Here is a 19,029-nt window from a genome sequence, read left to right as displayed (position 1 = left end):
CACGAAAAAATGTACTAATTGTAAGACCTGATGATGTGAATAAATTGAAATCAGACATATCAAATGCAGTTCTCAGTCCTGTTGATATATCAATGGACAATGACTGCTTATACTATAATAGTCCCAGGTCCAACAACCAAATTTTGAACCGCCCTCTAAATCCGCCTCTGACAATTCATAAGAATCATCATGTACGAGTATACATCAAACTGTCTACCCCACATGCGAACATCTTTTGGGAGCTCGCTGTGTTGCAAGTATTTTGGGTTTGAAGGAAATAAGATGCGATCGTGCACTTGTAATTTGCTGCCTTCAATAATAATATCATCTATAGTCGGGATCCCTCTATAGTCGAGGACGTCCAGCTAGAGGGGTTAGATCTGAGACTACTATGTGTTATAGTAGTCTCAGGTTAGATATGCAACTGTATCGAGCTTTGTTGATATAAAGTCGTTCACCTAAGGACATTTTTTTTATTTTTTCTGTACACTTAGCTTTGATTTTTTATTACCATGCATTGTCAAGCTTGGTAACTCATAATTGTTTCTCAGTGATAATAATGCACAATACAAAGTAATTACTGTATGGGATGTCAACAGTAAACTTGCAAAAGCTGACACAATAGGCCACTGTAACCCTTGTCGATAACTATACCGTGATGCTTGGTGTAGGCTTCTTTGCACACAAGGAACCATATTGCTCACCTTGTGAGTTTTGTATTCTTCTAATCAGTCAGCTGTTTTTCTGGTTTCAGAAATCAATGAAGCGGTGAAAGCGCGGGAAACGAAATAACATCTCCGGTAAATTCCGTGATTTTAATATTTTCTAATCAATATGTACAAGCAATGAAAAATAAATGGTTATTATTTCTATACTTAGAGCATACGTTTTGTGTATTTATTCTTTGAAATCTATGCTTACGAAGAAATCTAACATTAAGTATCTCAATCATTTAATCGTTTTAATACACACTGTTTAAAGTGTAGACTGTGTGTATTACTGTTCTTTTTTAAAGTAGATCAATGATACATAAATATACAGCCTCGTACCAAAATTGCAACATAATTTCAAGATAACATGATTTTATTATCACAGAATTGTATTGATTTAATTGATTGCACTAAATTGACAGTGCTTCGTTAATAAACATTATAGCTCTTTACGATAGCAAATGAACACTTCGTTACAATTTATACCGATGACCTACTATAATGATTTTTATCCGACCGCACATACGGACGCGTTGACACATAATGCATACCACTCATTTATAGCCAATCAGACGTTAATATGACCTTCATTTCCCCCATAATCATTCCGGAAACAGCCACGAAGCAGCCATTAAATAGTATTTATAACCAATGAAATACCATTAACAGATTTACCCGAACCTGACGTCTAGCCTCTGACTAATCAGACCGTATCACCATGTTGATACGGTAACAATATTGACATCCTTATTGTCAATTATCTGTCGCTTCAGGTAAGAAGACACAATAGCAATTTTGTTGAATCTTCGTTTATGGCCCCTTTGTTTAACTCTTTGGTAAACAAATTCCATGTTTTCCGCAATAAGGGATAGTAGCGATTCCATCAGTATAAGACTGTGTACCAATTTTGAAATGTAAATCCGCCTTTCTTTGTGTTTTGCTGCTTCTTTACATGATTCTTTAAATGAAGTTGGTCAACAGTACTTTGTAAAAACTCCGCGGAAAACTCCAAAACGGAAAGTCCCTAATCAAATGGCAAAATCAAAAGCTCAAACAAATTAAATGAATAGATAACAACTGTCATATTCCTGACTTGGTACAGACATTTTTGTATGTAGAAAATACTAGATTCTATTATCGTCAACCAGTAAAATCGCAATATATCTACCTTTAGCGCAAACGCAGTAACACACAAAAACGTTTTTTTCCACGTTACGACCAACTTATTTATACTGCAAGTTATTCTCTATTCTCTATTTTCGACGTCAAAATCCCCAGTTTACGAAGGCCAAGATTCAGATACAATATATCTATCTCTATTCTACAGCAAAATAAATAAATAAGTACATTTCAATTTATTTATCATGGTAAAATTTCATAAAACGAAAATTCCGCGAAATGATGTTATTGTCTTGGTATGGCAACGAAACAACAACAAATAGAAGTTTTTAACGACCTTGACTGGCTATACAGCCCTCGCACGGTCGGCTCGGTGCCCGAAGGCGATTGGTGAGCGTTTAAATAATTTTGTGTCATCGGTCAGTAACAGGTGGTGGACGCCATTTTGGAGGTCGCCATCTTGCTTTTGGTGAATTCTTTTTGGTTTGTTGACTATTTTGATGTTATTTCTTCACAACGACTGCTTTAAGGGCCAGTTTGGTCAGCTTGGCAGCCCGCTAACCTCATACTGGTAAATGAGTAGTGAATGTAGTGCTAAAGATGACTGGAAGAATTATCAGGACCAAAGCCGTCAGGCAGTGAAATGAAGGTCAATCATCTAACACCTATGATACAGCCCTCGAACGTCAATCGGCATAACACCCCCCATCTACAATGGGTTTTGGAGTGCATGTTAACGCGGGAATACGCCAACTACAACATTTACTGTACAGCGATGGATTGGTTTCTGTCATCTAAAGTAGTAAGCGGTTGATCATCTAAAAGTAAACCATCATCGAAGATAGAGGATAAAGGAGAGCTGGCCCAACACGTCTGTTCAGCTGTGATGACTGAGACGTGACTGCGGATGTAATGGTAATGAGATTGAACGAAACAAGGTAACGTCACAAATATGTTTCCGTAAACAAACAAAAAAACAAATGTAAATCCCGGGCGTTTTAAGCTTCTTGTTGCCTCAAAACGAATTAAAATAAATTGGAAGAAAATATATAAGTGAAAAATGCGATTAAAAAAAATCGTTAAATTATATAAGATTACTTATATTATCAAAATTGATAAAACGGAAAACGGGTAAAACGGAACAGCCAAAACAGTATCGTATGTATAGGGTTTTCATAGTTAACAAAATTACCGAATTTGTCCTATTAGAATCAAAATAATTCATGGCAGCCGTAGATTTGTTTTCTTTTAACCATGGGTTGGGCATTTATATTCGTATTTTACCCCTTGCTAACGCTCAGGGTAAAATAATTGAATATTAATGCCCAACCCATGGTTAAATGAAAACAAATCTACGGTTGCCATGCATTATTTCTTAATTAAACCTGGTTTTGCAGCTAGCTAAGCCTCTGCAGCCAAACCTATAAACATCTAAACCTCTGAAGTTAAACCCGTGAAACATTGGGACATAAAGACGACATGGTGTTTATCTGAAAAGCCTCCAGTTTGGGGTTGATGACGGGGCATTTTATATGGAAGTGATTATTGAATTTCAATATTTGGATATACTACTGTTTGATTTTCAACTATGTGTTACGTTACCTCCTTTCTTTTGGATTTTAATGTTACTGTTGAATAATTGTTTGAAAATTAGGTCGACCAAGGTCAGAAGGAACCTATTTACAAATTATCTTTGATTCTTGGATAAAGTTTTTTTTTTCTTCACGTGAAAGGGTCCTGTTAAAAGTTTACATATCAACGTTTTTATTTGAGGCCAGGTTGCGATACATAAGTTGTGTCATAAAATTGGTAAAATTTTGGATACAAAATCATTGTCTTGTTGGAATTTAACTGTAAACTCTAAAAAAATATTGCATTGAATTCTTTTATTTTACTGAGATATTACTGATAGATTTCTTTTAAAATAGATAAATATTTGTATAGCAAGAACATACGATCGGCGAAACACGTATTAAAACTCGTCTTAAAACCATAAAATCTCATATTTCAAGTCCATTATTTTCTTTAAAAACTATATCTTGTTGTTACATGAATTTCCGTTTCAATGATGTAAAATAATAACAGGAGCACCGACTATTTTGATTTTGTCAAATGGTATTTATTTTCTTTGTATGTACTTGATCCAACAAAATACATTATCTATTGATACAGACTTATTGTATTTGACATTTATTGGTCCAATAATTTTGTACCGTCAATGTTAATACACACTTATCAACTCATTGTTATATATTTGCTATAATGATAAAATAAGATGTTAGGAACAGCATGTAAATATTGAACATGTATTAAAATGAGGGAAACATATATCATACAGGTTGGAGAGTCGAAGTGGAATATGGAGTGGCAATAGTTAAGAATAATTAGTGACACAAAAATTAAATAGTCCGTACTATAAAATATATAGAAGTTGATCATTACAAATTTGTTAACATATATATTCAATAGATTTGTGTATCAATGTGCATTAATATATATGATATGTCATGACTAAAACCTTTATGTTCTTTTTAAAAAAAACCTCCTCATCTGAAACTGCTGGGCCACATTAAATCAACCTTGGTCACAATCATCATTAGCGTATCAGTTTAAAATTGTGTCCGATGATCCTGCTTACCAAACAGGCCGACATGGTTAAAAATAATCAAAAAAAAAAAAAAAAAAAAAAAAAATACTTCCGGTTTTGTGTATTATTTTGAAATAGCTTGTAATAGAAAAATTCTAACACTAGAAGAAATGTTCCGAATGTTGAGCTCTACCTATATATTGTCTATTAACGTCTAAATTTGCAGACGACTTCAGGTAATTGAATTGATCTTCAAGTGTTTAAATTTTGTCTCTTATATTGAAAAGTATAGAGAAAAAAAATTAGAGAAAAACTTTTTATTTTGAATGAAAGTATCAGCTAGTCAAGATCTACGAATAGCTCCATATGGTCGAAATCGTCGATTTTTACCAATTGTTCTTACATATCTTGAGATTTATGAAAGACAGATAGACAAGTTCTACAAATAAGTTTATTGTCCGAAATTATCAGTAAGCTCATTACTCGAGTTCTTGCTCTTTTAATTGCAATTTTTACCAATGTTTAGTGTTTTTGTCTGTAATCCTTAAAACTATAATAAATAGATAGACAGACACATTAAATAGCAAAATTGATCAGCAAGACAAGATCTACAAATGAGATAATATAAATGAAATAGTGGACCCCCTATTGGAGTTCTTGCTCTTGAATGATGATTTAAACCATTGTTTACCGTTTTTGTCTACTATATTGCAACTATAATTATATATTATATATTATATATCAATATACTAAATAAATAAATGATTGGGAATACGTTAAAGTAATAAAAAGTCAAGAGAATTTCAGAACGCAATTTGGTTCCGAACAATATCTATCACGCTTTGTGCATGCAGACTCCACGCGGCCTTCACGTGATTTTACTATTTTTAGAATAATTGCATAGTAACCAAATGCACTAGATTCAACCTTTACTAATTATGCATTATTTTTGACCTGGTCTTGATTAATGTTCTATAATAAGAACCCATGCAGCTTTCACCTGATTCTCTATTTATAGAAAAATGTCAGAGTAACCTGTCCATATGAACTTGATTGATTCTTATCATGTTATTTATAAGGAGCGCCTAAATAAATATCTTATTAACAGAATTTGTAGTGTCAGAAGTTATATTAATTTATTTATGGCATCTTAAACTGTAAATGCATACTATACGCTGTTATACCCCAATATAAAAAATAGAGGCTAAAAGGGTGGTAAAGTATAAAGAAATTTAAACAAAATAATTAAACAAAAATAAAGAATACAGACCAATGACATGATAATGGGAAGAATACAGAAATTCGCGACTTCCATCGAAACACTCTTTAAGCAACAGTTGCTATTAGCTCATTGGTGAAGGTCGAAAATGCTTCATTTTACATATTTTTTAAAGCAACTTCTAAATATAATGCATTTGGTTTCGCTCATTGTTGAAGGCCGTAAATGCTTCACTTTTCATATTTTTTAAACAAATTCTAACTAAATATAATGCATTTGATTTTTCTCATTGTTGAAGGACCGTAAATGCTTCACTTTTCAAATTTTGCTGTGTCCATATCAACGGCAGCCATTTTGACCTTTTTCAAAAGAAATGTCAAAAACATTTCACTTAAGTCTAATATTCTGTCAGAACATGCTACTTTTACGTTGTTCCCCCAAAGGTTTCACTTATTTTTGCTGCATGCAAACTCCAAGCAGCCTTCACTTGATTTTCAGAATTTTGAGATTGAAAAATCCCGATGTATCCGAGTATTTAAGAACAATCCCGAAACAACCGAATGAACTTTCGTCAGGCTTTATTATATATCAATATACTAAATAAATAAATGATTGGGAATACGTTAAAGTAATAAAAAGTCAAGAGAATTTCAGAACGCAATTTGGTTCCGAACAATATCTATCACGCTTTGTGCATGCAGACTCCACGCGGCCTTCACGTGATTTTACTATTTTTAGAATAATTGCATAGTAACCAAATGCACTAGATTCAACCTTTACTAATTATGCAACATTTTCGAATAATTCTCTAGAAAATATTTCAATAGGTTCTAAAATTTATATTGTAAATATACACACTGCAGTTATTAATAGATAAATAAAAAAATAACTTGTACCCTTTAATACATCCAATCACAGCGTTCTTAAGTTGACTTCCTACGCCCTGTCTTGGGTACACAAAAGGCCAACCTAATGCTGGGAAAATGTAATACTACCGTTTTCCCTATACATCAAACATCATGAAATTGAATATTTTGTCCAGAACTATACGAATGAAAATTATAATAGATCCAAATTTTATTCAGATTGTACTATAAAGAAACCAAAGTTTTTTTTCCGATTTATTTACATAAACTTATTAAATCAGCTGCAGCATTACTATTATATGTAGACCTTCATTACATAAAACAATGGAAATAACATTGTATATTGATATAAACGATAAAACTTGTAAATATACTAAATATATAAATGATTTGGAAAATAAGTTGAAGGTATAAAAAGTCATGAGAATTCCGAATGCAATAAGGTTCTATCCGGGCACTCTGGTTCTAAACCTTGGTTCTATCCGGGTTCTTTGGTTCGAAACCATGGTAACTGGTTCAACATCCGGGTTGTTTGGTTATAGCAACCCGACTTCTTGGTTCCATCTGGGTTCTATTCTAGATAATTCTAATGTTCCCGTTGACATTGGAGAAGATAACCACAAGTATCCGAATAAAAAGATAAAGTAGGTCAAAGACGCTAAAATAGTTTTATAACATTAAACATTTCAGGATCGACGGTAAAAGAAGCTGTAAGGTATTTATTTTCTCATTCTAATAATTTTGATTAGGAAACTAGATAAAAATAAAGCATCGTTTAGATGTTAAAAATAAAACGAAATATACAAATATATCAGAGACATATGTACACATGTGTATATATGTCTCTGATGATATCGAACATTCTTTTATTTAATTCAGTCGTTCTGTTTTTATTTATTTTCCTTTACTCATAATTGACTTATTTCCGTTAATATTTCTAGAAGTTTTAAAACAACAAAATTAGGACCTGTCGTTCAATTGGCCAACGAAATATGTATCTAGCCACTTGACCAGTTGACGACTTGCATATATATTTGATTGCACATTTAAAGTTCTAATGAATTTTATTTAATAGCTGCTTTGTAATAATCATAATGTCAGATTTGATACTACTTGTGAAAGGCATGCATATAATCATTATAAGCCCAAAATAATCAAATCAAAATTAAGATTGAATATTTTTATAATAAAATTGTGTGTGTGTTAATAACAGTGCTAGTGGGATGAGTAGCACCAGCACAATAGTCAGAACTTCTGTGTTGGTAACATAGTAAAGGGGCATAAAGAGTAACTCTAGTCCGTTCGTCCCGAACGTCCAAAAAAAGGGTTCCGTTCTCTTAACTTTAGTTGCCTCAACCAAATACTACAAAACTTATACACAAAATAAAAAAGAAGCTGTGGCATGAGTGCCAAAAAGAACTCTCCACAAAAGAATAGATGACACAGAAATTAACAGTTATAAGTCACCCTACGGCCTTCAACAATGAGAAAAGTCCATACCGCATAGTCAGCTATAAAAGACACCGAAATGACGATGTAAAACAATTCAAACGAGAAAAGAAACGCACAAGTTTATGAACAAAAACAAATATGTAACACATAAACAAACGACAATTCATGAATTTCAGTCTCCTGACTAGGGACAGGCACATACAAACAGAAGTAGGCGGATTAAACGTGCTAGCGGGATCCCCACCCTCCACCTAATGTGGCATGAGTGCCAAAGAAGAACTCTCCACAAGAGACCAGATGACACAGAAATTAACAACTATACGTCCCCATACGGCCTTCAACAATGAGCAAATAGATATAAGAAGATGTGGTATGAGTGCCAATGAGACAACTCTCCATCCAAATAACAATTTATAAAAGTAAACCATTATAGGTTAATGTACGGCTTTCAACACGGAGCCTTGGCTCACGCTGAACCACAAGCTATAAAGGGCCCTAAAACTACTAGTGTAAAACCATTCAAACGGGAAAACTAACGGTCTAATCTATATAAGAAACGAGGAACACGTATAAATTACATAAACAAACGACAACTAATGTACATTAGATTCCTGACTTAGGACAGGTGCAAATATTTGCAGCGGGATGAAACAATAGTATAACATCACAACATAAGAAAACACACGATAAAACGAAATTCAAACGAGAAAAGATACGGACAAATGTATAGGCTCCTGACTTGCGACAGGCACATGCATACTGAATAAGACGGGGTTGAACATGTTAGCGGGGTTTCCACCATCTCCCTAACCTGGGACAATGCTTATTTCCACACAAAAAAAAATAAATTTGAAATTTGGTAGCGTCACTTTTACCGTTCATGAGTTATCATGTTCCTTTAAAAACAGAAAATGCTGAATTTTTAACTCAATCAAATGTTATAAACCTTATACGTAATGCTTATTAATCCATAACACAGATCTATCAAGTTCGATATTGGGTGGTGTTACTGTTCATGAGTTATTAGATATAAGAAGTTGGTACGAGTACTAATGATACTAATATCAACACGTAGCCTTAAGATACATGTAGGAAAAATGCTAAATCTGTTGTTTCTGTTTCTTTAATTTTAGTTTGTCACAACCAAATGTTTTGAAACTGATACAAAATGCTTATGGTTACAAAACAGTCAAAATTACGTGAATTCTGCATCTATATGTGGAAGTTTACTTGTGCGTTTTTTTCACAAGCAGGGGCATCTGTGGCCCATAGACATATTGTACATTTATTTCAGTAAACAGTTTATTTACTTCCTTTGGATTCTACTTCTATTAGAATTAACTTGCATATTTTTTTTCAGGATAGCGGTGCAGTTTAATAACAGACAGTGACCAGCATAAAAAAAAGTGTTTCACTAGATTGAGCTCTATGCCTAAGTGTACTTTAAAGGTTCTTCGCACTGAGTTCAGTTTATTGATATACGTATACCTTCTGTGTGATTTTTCAAGATACTTAAACAGACTATCTATATCTACATGTCCATGAAATGAAATCCAAGGTAAAATGATTGAAACATTTTGAATTATCTATCACAACTGGCAGCACATGGTGCTACTGAAGCAGTACATGTTCTCTCTAATTTTTCACAGCAATTAAAAGATTTAGTTTTCATTTGATCAAAGCATTCTTCAATTCAAAAATTGAGAATGGAAATGTGAATTGTGTTAAAGGGACAGTAACATGACAAAAGAGAAAAAAAGCAGTCGAAGGTCACCAATGGGTTTTTAACAAAGTGAGAAAATCCCTCGCCCGGAGGCGAACTTCATACCAAGAGGCACACCCAATATGCATAGGTCAAGAGTCAAAAAGTCATAGACTGGTCAAGAGTTTCATGACAAAAAAAAAAAACCACAAAGCAAATTTTTAGGAAAGGGTCATCGTGGTACACAAAACTAACAAATATATCTATATATCTAATATAGATATAAGAAGATGTGGTATGAGCGCAATCAGACAATTCTCCATATAATTCAAACAAAATATACAAGTTGTACAATGAGGGCAAAGGTCAAGCTCATATGAAGTTTCTCGTGCCACGAGACTCACCATCTTATGACAATACATCTTCATGCTACATATTCAGAGGCAAGGTCAATTTAGAATTATACTTTTAGGTTACATATTCAGAAGCAAGGTCAATTTAGAATTATACTTTTATGTCAGGGTAATATACAAAGGAACACACTGTATCATGATGACACACCCAAAGTGCATAGGTCAAGAGTCAAAAAGTCATAGTCTGGTCAAGAGTTCCATGTCAAAAATGCACAAAGCAGTCCTGCACGAAAGTTCATCACGGTACACGTAACAATGTTTTATGTCATAATGCACTACACATGCCAAATACAAAAAACATGGGTCAGGGACAGAAACAGAAGACATATAACTAAACTCAACGAGTGCTTGTATTTCAGGTCACTTTATACAAGTGCCTTCAACATAGAACATAAACTCTCGCAACACTTCAAAGTTAAAAGTTTAAACCGTCTTTCACAAAAGTTTGAGCAGGATTTTTTGCAACGATTATCTTACCACTGTTAATTGAAAATCGGGTCGTGCAGTTATGTCAATAAATTTAAACGGTAAGATAAGACATTAAAACACTTAAAACTAGGGTTTACCATTAATTTCTAACCTTATCATGTGATAGCACTATGGTAAACTGATAGAAACACATGATGCAGTCATGAAATTGAATATTTGCAATAGTACGACCAGAACAATACAAGACAGAGTTGGAAACAAATGAAAGTAATTATTATACATGCGAATTTTTAATCACAATGCACAAATAAGGAACCGTAGTTTTCATTCAGTTTATTCATTTAAAATGTACGCTCGCGTTAAACAATGGAAATTAACGCTGTATATTTATATAAACGATCAATCTTGTAAAAAGATATAAATTACGAAACTGATCGGATATTCAAAACAAGTCGAATTTTCAGATTTGTTTTGGAGTGAAAAAGACGTGAGTGAAAATGTGTTATTTCTTCAAAGACAAGTTCTATGTAATTACATGCATGAACAAGGAGTTTTTTTTTTTTTTATCTCACTGTCTTTCTTAATGCCCGCGTCACACTGTCCCGATTTTTACGCCGATGGCAACACGATTATGGACATTTTCAAAATCGGGACTGATCGTATCCAGATCGGGCTATTCGTAGTGCCATCTTTAACCATCGTAGAACCATCGGCCACTTTTTCTAGCCTTCGGGGACAACTTCGGGAAGGGTTCTAAATTTTTTAACATGTTAAAAAATTCCCGAAGGTGCGTCCGATGTTGAGGGTTCGTATTCAGTTCGTATCACCATCCTCACCATCGTAATGTCACCGGGAATGCATCTTTGAACATCGTATTGCATTCGTGTTTCCATCGTTTCCATCGAGCAGTTTTGACATTACGATGTCTACACGAATGAATCACGAAGCTACCCGAAGGTCTTACAATGGCAACACGACTTTGTAAAGACCTCGTAATCCCGTCGTGTTGCCATCGAATAAAAGTACGAAGGCGACAAGATGGAACTACGACGGCAATGAATTCAGCTAAATGTAAGTTAATTTTCGCACTAAAATACATTTAAAGTGCCATGCGCGATATGCACTGGTCAGTCTAATACGACAGTTAAGAAAGACGTTCACAAAACATGGAGCTCATATCATATGATTCTATGAGAACAAGAAAGGCGACAGCGGTGTTTCTATTTATTCAAATGGAACAAGAAGAGCAGCGATTACAGGCTCAGGATTTACTTTTACAAGTAAAATATTATTTTTTGTCAATTTTTCATATCAAGTAACATAATGAAAATCATAAACGCGCCTCGTACACCAACGCTACAGGTATACGTATATAGGGAAACCAACTTTTTCTTTATTATTCTGATTTTTTATGTATCGTCTGAGTTGTCGTCACACGAATGTTTACTCCATAACCGTTTTGTTTTCTATATGTCATATTTTGCCGCATTTGTTGCTTTCCCCAACATCCTTCCTTTTGTCTATATTATTATGATATTCTCCTGGAAAGAGCTCTTTTTGAATAAAAGGGATCAACGAACCCATTACCTTACCTTTAAGATAGATCAGTAAATATGGGCATAATTATGGGTGATTATTCAGACTAGTGCACACATTTTACAGTTCAAACAAGGCAATGCCGAGCGTGGCATCCCCTCGTATGTAACATATTGGGGACGAATATGAACACTATATTTGTATATGACACATGCAGAAAATGGTAAATTGAATATGCATATTTGATACATAAACTGTTTTTTTTAGAAATCAACAAAAACATTCAGTAACTGGAAATACCTTTAATATTGTCTTTAGAACAAGCAGGTAAAAAAATGAGCAACCAATTTCCTGTGTATTATGCTATTTCAAGGAGAAAAAACAAGTCCATCTGCATGACCTTGACCTTTGGCCTTGAACGTAACAAAGGTCAGATCATTACAAGGAGGAACAATATACCAAATGTGGTTAAAATCTTTTGAAGCATATTGGTTTTAGAGTGTCCACAAGAGTGATATTGCCTTGTATTACAACTGCCACTGTGACCTTGACCTTTGAACTTTAAAGTCAATAGCGCTTAAAACATTATTCACGAGTAGCACCATACCAAGTTTTGAGCATTTTCGTTCAGGAGTGTCCATAACAATTTTATCTACACGCAACTTACATGAAGTAGGCGAGGGGATAATAAACTAAGTTTTATAAGAATTAGACAAAAAGATCGATTTCCCGCCATGCATGGCAGACTTGTACAGAAACGATATGTTGTCGAAATTCTGTTTTACCCTTCAAGCCCACGATCTTCCGTCTTATGATTTAACCAGAAATTAAATGTACAATATAATATATATTCAATATTGATCAAACAATTTAAAACGCGTGATGCCTTCGGCATATAATTTAAATGCATCGTAAGCTGTACACGACGTCTTTTAGAAAGATAGACATACGAAGGTTAACCGAAGACGGGTATTTAAGCTTCATATCTCAGCCGAAGCCTACACGATGGATCACGAAGGCTACACGATGGATTACGAAGGCTACACGATGGATTACGATGATGGCGCGATGGCCATACGATGCCTAAAAGATACGAACAGAATTTCGACAACATATTGTTTCTGTACAAGTCTGCCATGCATGGCGGGAAATCGATCTTTTTGTCTAATTCTTATAAAACTTAGTTTATTATCCCCTCGCCTACTACATGTATGTTGCGTGTAGATAAAATTGTTATGGACAATCTTGAACCAAAATGCTCAAAACTTGGTATGGTGTTACTCGTAAGAATATCTTAAGCGCTATTGACTTTAAAGCTCAAAGGTCAAGGTCACAGTGGCAGTTGTAATACAAGGCAATATCACCCTTGTGGACACTCTAAAACCAATATGCTTCAAAAGATTTTAACCACATTTGGTATATTGTTCCTCCTTGTAATGATCTGACATTTTTTACGTTCAAGGTCAAAGGTAAAGGTCATGCAGATGGACTTGTTTTTCTCCTTGAAATAGCATAATACACAGGAAATTGGTTGCTCATTTTTTTACCTGCTGGTTCTAAAGACAGTATTAAAGGTAAAAAAGGTTACTGAATGTTTTGGTTGATTTCTAAAAAAATAGTTTATGTATCAAATATGCATATTCAATTAACCATTTTCTGCATGTGTCATATAGAAATATAGTGTCCATATTTGTCCCAAATATGTTACATACGAGGGGATGCCACGCTCGGCATTGCCTTGTTTGAACTGTAAAATGTGTGCACTAGTCTGAATAATCACCCATGATTATGCCCATGTTTACTGATCTATCTTAAAGGTAAGGTAATGGGTTCGTTGATCCCTTTTATTCAACAAGAGCTCTTTCCAGGAGAATATCATAACAATATAGACAAAAGGAAGGATGTGGGGAAAGCAACAAATGCGGCAAAATATGACATATAGAAAACAAAATGGTTATAGAGTAAACATTCGTGTGACAACAACTCAGACGATACATAAAAAATCAGAATAATGAAGAAAAAGTTGGTTTCCCTATAAACGTGTACCTGCAGTGTTGGTGTACGAGGCGCGTTTATGATTTTCATTATGTTACTTGATATGAAAAATTGACAAAAAAATAATATTTTACTTGTAAAAGTAAATCCTGATCCTGTAATAGCTGCTCTTCTTGTTCCATTTGAATTAATAGAAACAACGCTGTCGCCTTTCTTGTTCTCATAGAATCATATGATATGAGCTCCATGTTTTGTGAACGTCTTTTCTTAACTGTCGTATTAGACTGACCAGTGCATATCGCGCATGGCACTTTAAATGTATTTTAGCTCGAAAATTAACTTACATTTAGCTGGATTTATTGCCGTCGTAGTTCCATCTTGTCGCCTTCGTACTTTTATTCGATGGCAACACGACGGGATTACGAGGTCTGCACGAAGTCGTGTTGCCATCGTAAGACCTTCGGGTATCTTCGTGATTCATTCGTGTAGACATCGTAATGTCAAAACTGCCCGATGGAAACGATGGAAACACGAATGCAATACGATGTGCAAAGATGCATTCCCGGTGACATTACGATGGTGAGGATGGTGATACGAACTCAATACGAACCCTCAACATCGGACGCACCTTCGGGGATTTTTTAACATGTTAAAAAATTCAGAACCCTTCCCGAAGTTGTCCCCGAAGGCTAGAAAAAGTGGCCGATGGTTCTACGATGGATAAAGATGGCACTACGAATAGCCCGATCTGGATACGATCAGGCCCGATTTTAAAAATTTCCATTATCGTGTTGCCATCGGCGTAAAAATCGGGACAGTGTGACGCGGGCATAAACAAATGTTATTTTTTGTTTCCATTAAATTTATTAACAAACAGTACAAAAAAAATCGACATCTGATTAGATTTAGATACGTATGATATTCAGCAAAATTGTCATACATATTATCTGGCTATAGTTTCTCAACCACATCATACACCACGAAGCAAAACATAGCGAGTTATTCCAGCAGCTAATTCTCCCAATAGTTATTGAACCCTCGAGCACTCAAGTAATTTTTAGGTCCTCTCATAGAAATTTGATTCATACTTGATAACCCGAAATATATTCAGAAAATAAAGCTCATTAGGATTGAAAGTGCAACCCTATTAATGACTTTATAAGTATTTGTTTAGGGAATGAAAAACTAGATACATTTATTGCAATATGGCATTGTAAATAAATTTTATGCAAACATGGGCAAAGTCGAGGTGAATTGTGAAGTGTGCTTGTTTGTAAACCTTTGCGGTTAATGAATCCTGAGGTGGCATGTTATAAGTCAAAATTGATAAATCAATTGAACAAAAATGGATTCTTTTAAAAGATAAAAGATTTATAACAATAACTGTGTGTATTTAATCATAGAAAGCGGAGATTAAAGTGTAAATTTTCAAGTCATAAATGGTGATTGCTAATTCAGGCTTAGGCCATAGGCATTTGTTTTTAGATTATATTCCCTCGATTTCCTTTTTCTTCAAATTCATAATTAAAAACTTTTTCTTAAAGATAAAGGCAAAAGTGTACATATCGACTGCAGTGAGTACTAACAGCATGATGCATGCTATGTTGGATACCTGTAACAAGTTATTTGCTGCGATGGACAAATGCATCAGGGTGTCAACTGCAATAGAAACCTACAACAGGGTGTCGACTGCAATAGATACCTGAAACAGGGTGTTGGCTGCGATGAATACCTACAGGAGGGTATCGACTGCAGCTGGGGTTCTGCATCGGTGAATACCAGCAGCAGGGTCTACATGGTATATGCTGCAGATGAACCAAATGCTTACTTAAATAAACCGATAATAAAGAGTTTCCTTTCCAAAATTATTCGTTCATAAATACAGACCTTGAATCACAAAGAAACTAAGATTTTAACTTCCGTAGGCAATGTTGGCCGCAGATTATGGCTTTTCTGTTAAATAGGTCATGAATTGTTTTGGTTCTTATACATACTTAGCTTTTATATATTTAATCCCGACAATCATTATTAGCTTTCCTAGTAAAGATAAGCCAGGAAAAGCGCTTCCGATACATGTTTATTAACTTGGGTTACACAATAATTTTCCGAATTTATCATACTAATACATAAGAATGAATCCTAAATATTGTTTGATCAATTAATCTATGGGTTTACCACTTTTTAACTACAAAAACGGTCTGATTAACGCTTTTCGTATATCTGGTACATTTGCTATCTAATTGGCTAAAGGTGTCCTATCTAGGTTTCGAGAAAATTTCTGTTCGCTCAATTTTATTTCAAAAAGAGGTGCGAAAGATACCAAAGCGACAGTCAAACTCATACATCGAAAATAAACTGGCAACACCATGGCTAAAAAAAAAAAAAAAGACAAACAGACAAATAAAAGTACACAAGACAAAACACAGAAAACTAGAAACTAAGCAACACGAACCCTACTAAAAATTTGGGGTGATCTCTGGTGCTCCGGAAGGGTAAACAGATTCTGCTCCACATGTGGCACCCGTTGTGTTGTTCAATTAAATATCTCATTTAGTGACATTGTAAGTTAATAATTATTGAAACAAATTATTTCATATTTGTCAAAATATTGAATTACTGATTGCCTATTGTAAATTGGGCTATTTTTGCTTTATGTTAATATACTTCTATTGTTAATAATTGTTTTATCACCTGAATATTTACCTTATCTAACAGTATTTAAAGTATAACCTTTTGTCCCAATACAAAAGTGATGTGCACAATGTCGTGCAAGTTGAATTTATGTGTAAATTGGTTGATGTGGATAAATGCATCACCTCTGGTGAATCCAGCATTGTTGTAAAATCTGTGTGGGATAGTAAAAACCGTCAGCAGTCTTTGACTGACTGTTTGAATGATGACAATGTTATTGTAAATAAAATTTCAATTAACAGTGTAATTGAGGAATGTCATGATTTTTTTTATTCAAGTTGCTTTTGAACATGATGTGTTCATAATGTTGACAGAAATGTTGTTCACATTAATTTTAATAGAAGTATTGACAGAATTGTAATGTCAATAAACCATGGTTTAATCAAGAGTGTTATACATAAAGGAGAGAATATTATAAAGCTTAAAGTTACTTGGAGTAAGAACAATTTGATTTTATGTAGTGAAGCATATAAACAAGCGTGTAATTCTCAAGGTGATGAATAAAGAAAGACGTCGTCAAGAAGTTCGAAAGTTTAGTCCAAAAAATACTAAATATTTTTGGTAATTATTTAACAAATAAAGTAATACAAAGACAAAATCTCCAAAGAAGATATCACTTAATTGATTTATGGTCATTTTATGAAACTGGGTAATATTTAACATTATTAAGGTGGTATTTTTACAGACGATATTGCGTGTAATGCTGTAACTAATTTGAAAGTTGAATTGAATTATATCATTACTGAAGCTGAGATGGTCAAAGCAATTAAGGAAATGAAAAATAACTATAATTGTTTCTCGTTTCTCGTTTCTCGTTTTTTATATAGATTAGATCGTTGGTTGTCCCGTTTGAATGGTTTTACACTAGTAACTTTTGGGGACCTTTGTAGCTTGCTGTTCAATGTAAGCCAAGTCTAAGTGTTGAAGACTATACTTTGATCTATAATGTTTTACTTTTATACGTCGTCACTTGGCTAGACAGTTTTTTTCATTGGCACTCATACAACATCTTATATCAATGTGTTCAATCTTTTTGAAAAAAACAAAAATTATAGCCGTATCTGGCACTTTTTGTTTAGAATTTTGGGTCCTCAATGCTCTTCAACTTTGTATTTGTTTTGACTTTCTAACTATGTTTATGTGAGCGTCACTGATGAGTCTTATGAAGACGAAGCGCGCTTTTGGCGTGTCAAATTTTATGCCTGATACCTTTGATAACTATTAAGTACGTTTTTCACTATTTAATTCAGATTTATTGATTATTTTTCAGTTTTTTCAGCATTTTATTTTACAGAAATAACACACTCTCTGCTCTTGAATTTACCGTAATTATTTGGTAAACTATATTGTTAAATACTCAAAACTATTTGCAAACTAGACAACATGAATTCGGGACAATTAAACAGTTTTACAAAATTAGCAGCAGACATTTTTTTCTTCAAATTGCCCTCTTACTTAATCAACGGACTTTACAAATGTAACTTCATACAAACGTATATCAACGAACTGAGTCTTCGATAATAAGAACGACGTCCATGATATCATATAAAACCATGATCTTATTTTTTTTTAAATATCCGAAATGAAAAAGGCAAAGTAATTAATGAAGTCAGATTGTGTATTGAACAAATTTACTGCGTTATCTAGTCCGTGAGTCAAAGCAAATACTTGTACAATTTGAACTTAACGTAATAATTTAAAGATTAGGATACACACAAAAACAATTTGTATCAACACATTCTTTTCTTATTAAACATAGATAAAGGAAATATGGAATGAACATCCGAGACATGTTATAGCGGTTAATGAATCCTGAGGTGGCATGTTATAAGTCAAAGTTGATAAATCAATTGAACAGAAATGGATTCTTTTAAAAGATAAAAGATTTATTACAATAACTGTGTGTATTTAATCATAGAAAGCGGAGATTAAAGTGTAAATTTTCAAGTCATAAATGATGATTGATAATTCAGCCTTAGGCCATTGGCATTTGTTTTTAGATTATATTCCCTCGATTTCCTTTTTCTTCAAATTCATAATTAAAAACTTTTCCTTAAGGATAAAGACAACAGGGTACATATCTACTGCAGTGAATACTAACAGCAGGATGCATGCTATGTTGGATACCTGTAACAAGTTATTGACTGCGATGGACAAATGCAGCAGGGTGTCAACTGCAATAGAAACCTACAACAGGGTGTCGACTGCGATTGAACCTACAACAGGGTGTCGACTGCGATTGAACCTACAACAGGGTGTCGACTGCAATAGATACCTGTAACGGGGTGTTGGCTGCGATGAATATCTGCA

The sequence above is a fragment of the Mytilus galloprovincialis genome, chromosome 2 (genome assembly GCF_965363235.1).
Source record: "Mytilus galloprovincialis chromosome 2, xbMytGall1.hap1.1, whole genome shotgun sequence".
In the NCBI taxonomy this organism is placed as follows: Eukaryota; Metazoa; Mollusca; class Bivalvia; order Mytilida; family Mytilidae; genus Mytilus; species Mytilus galloprovincialis.
Note: the sequence above shows the minus strand (reverse complement) of the source record.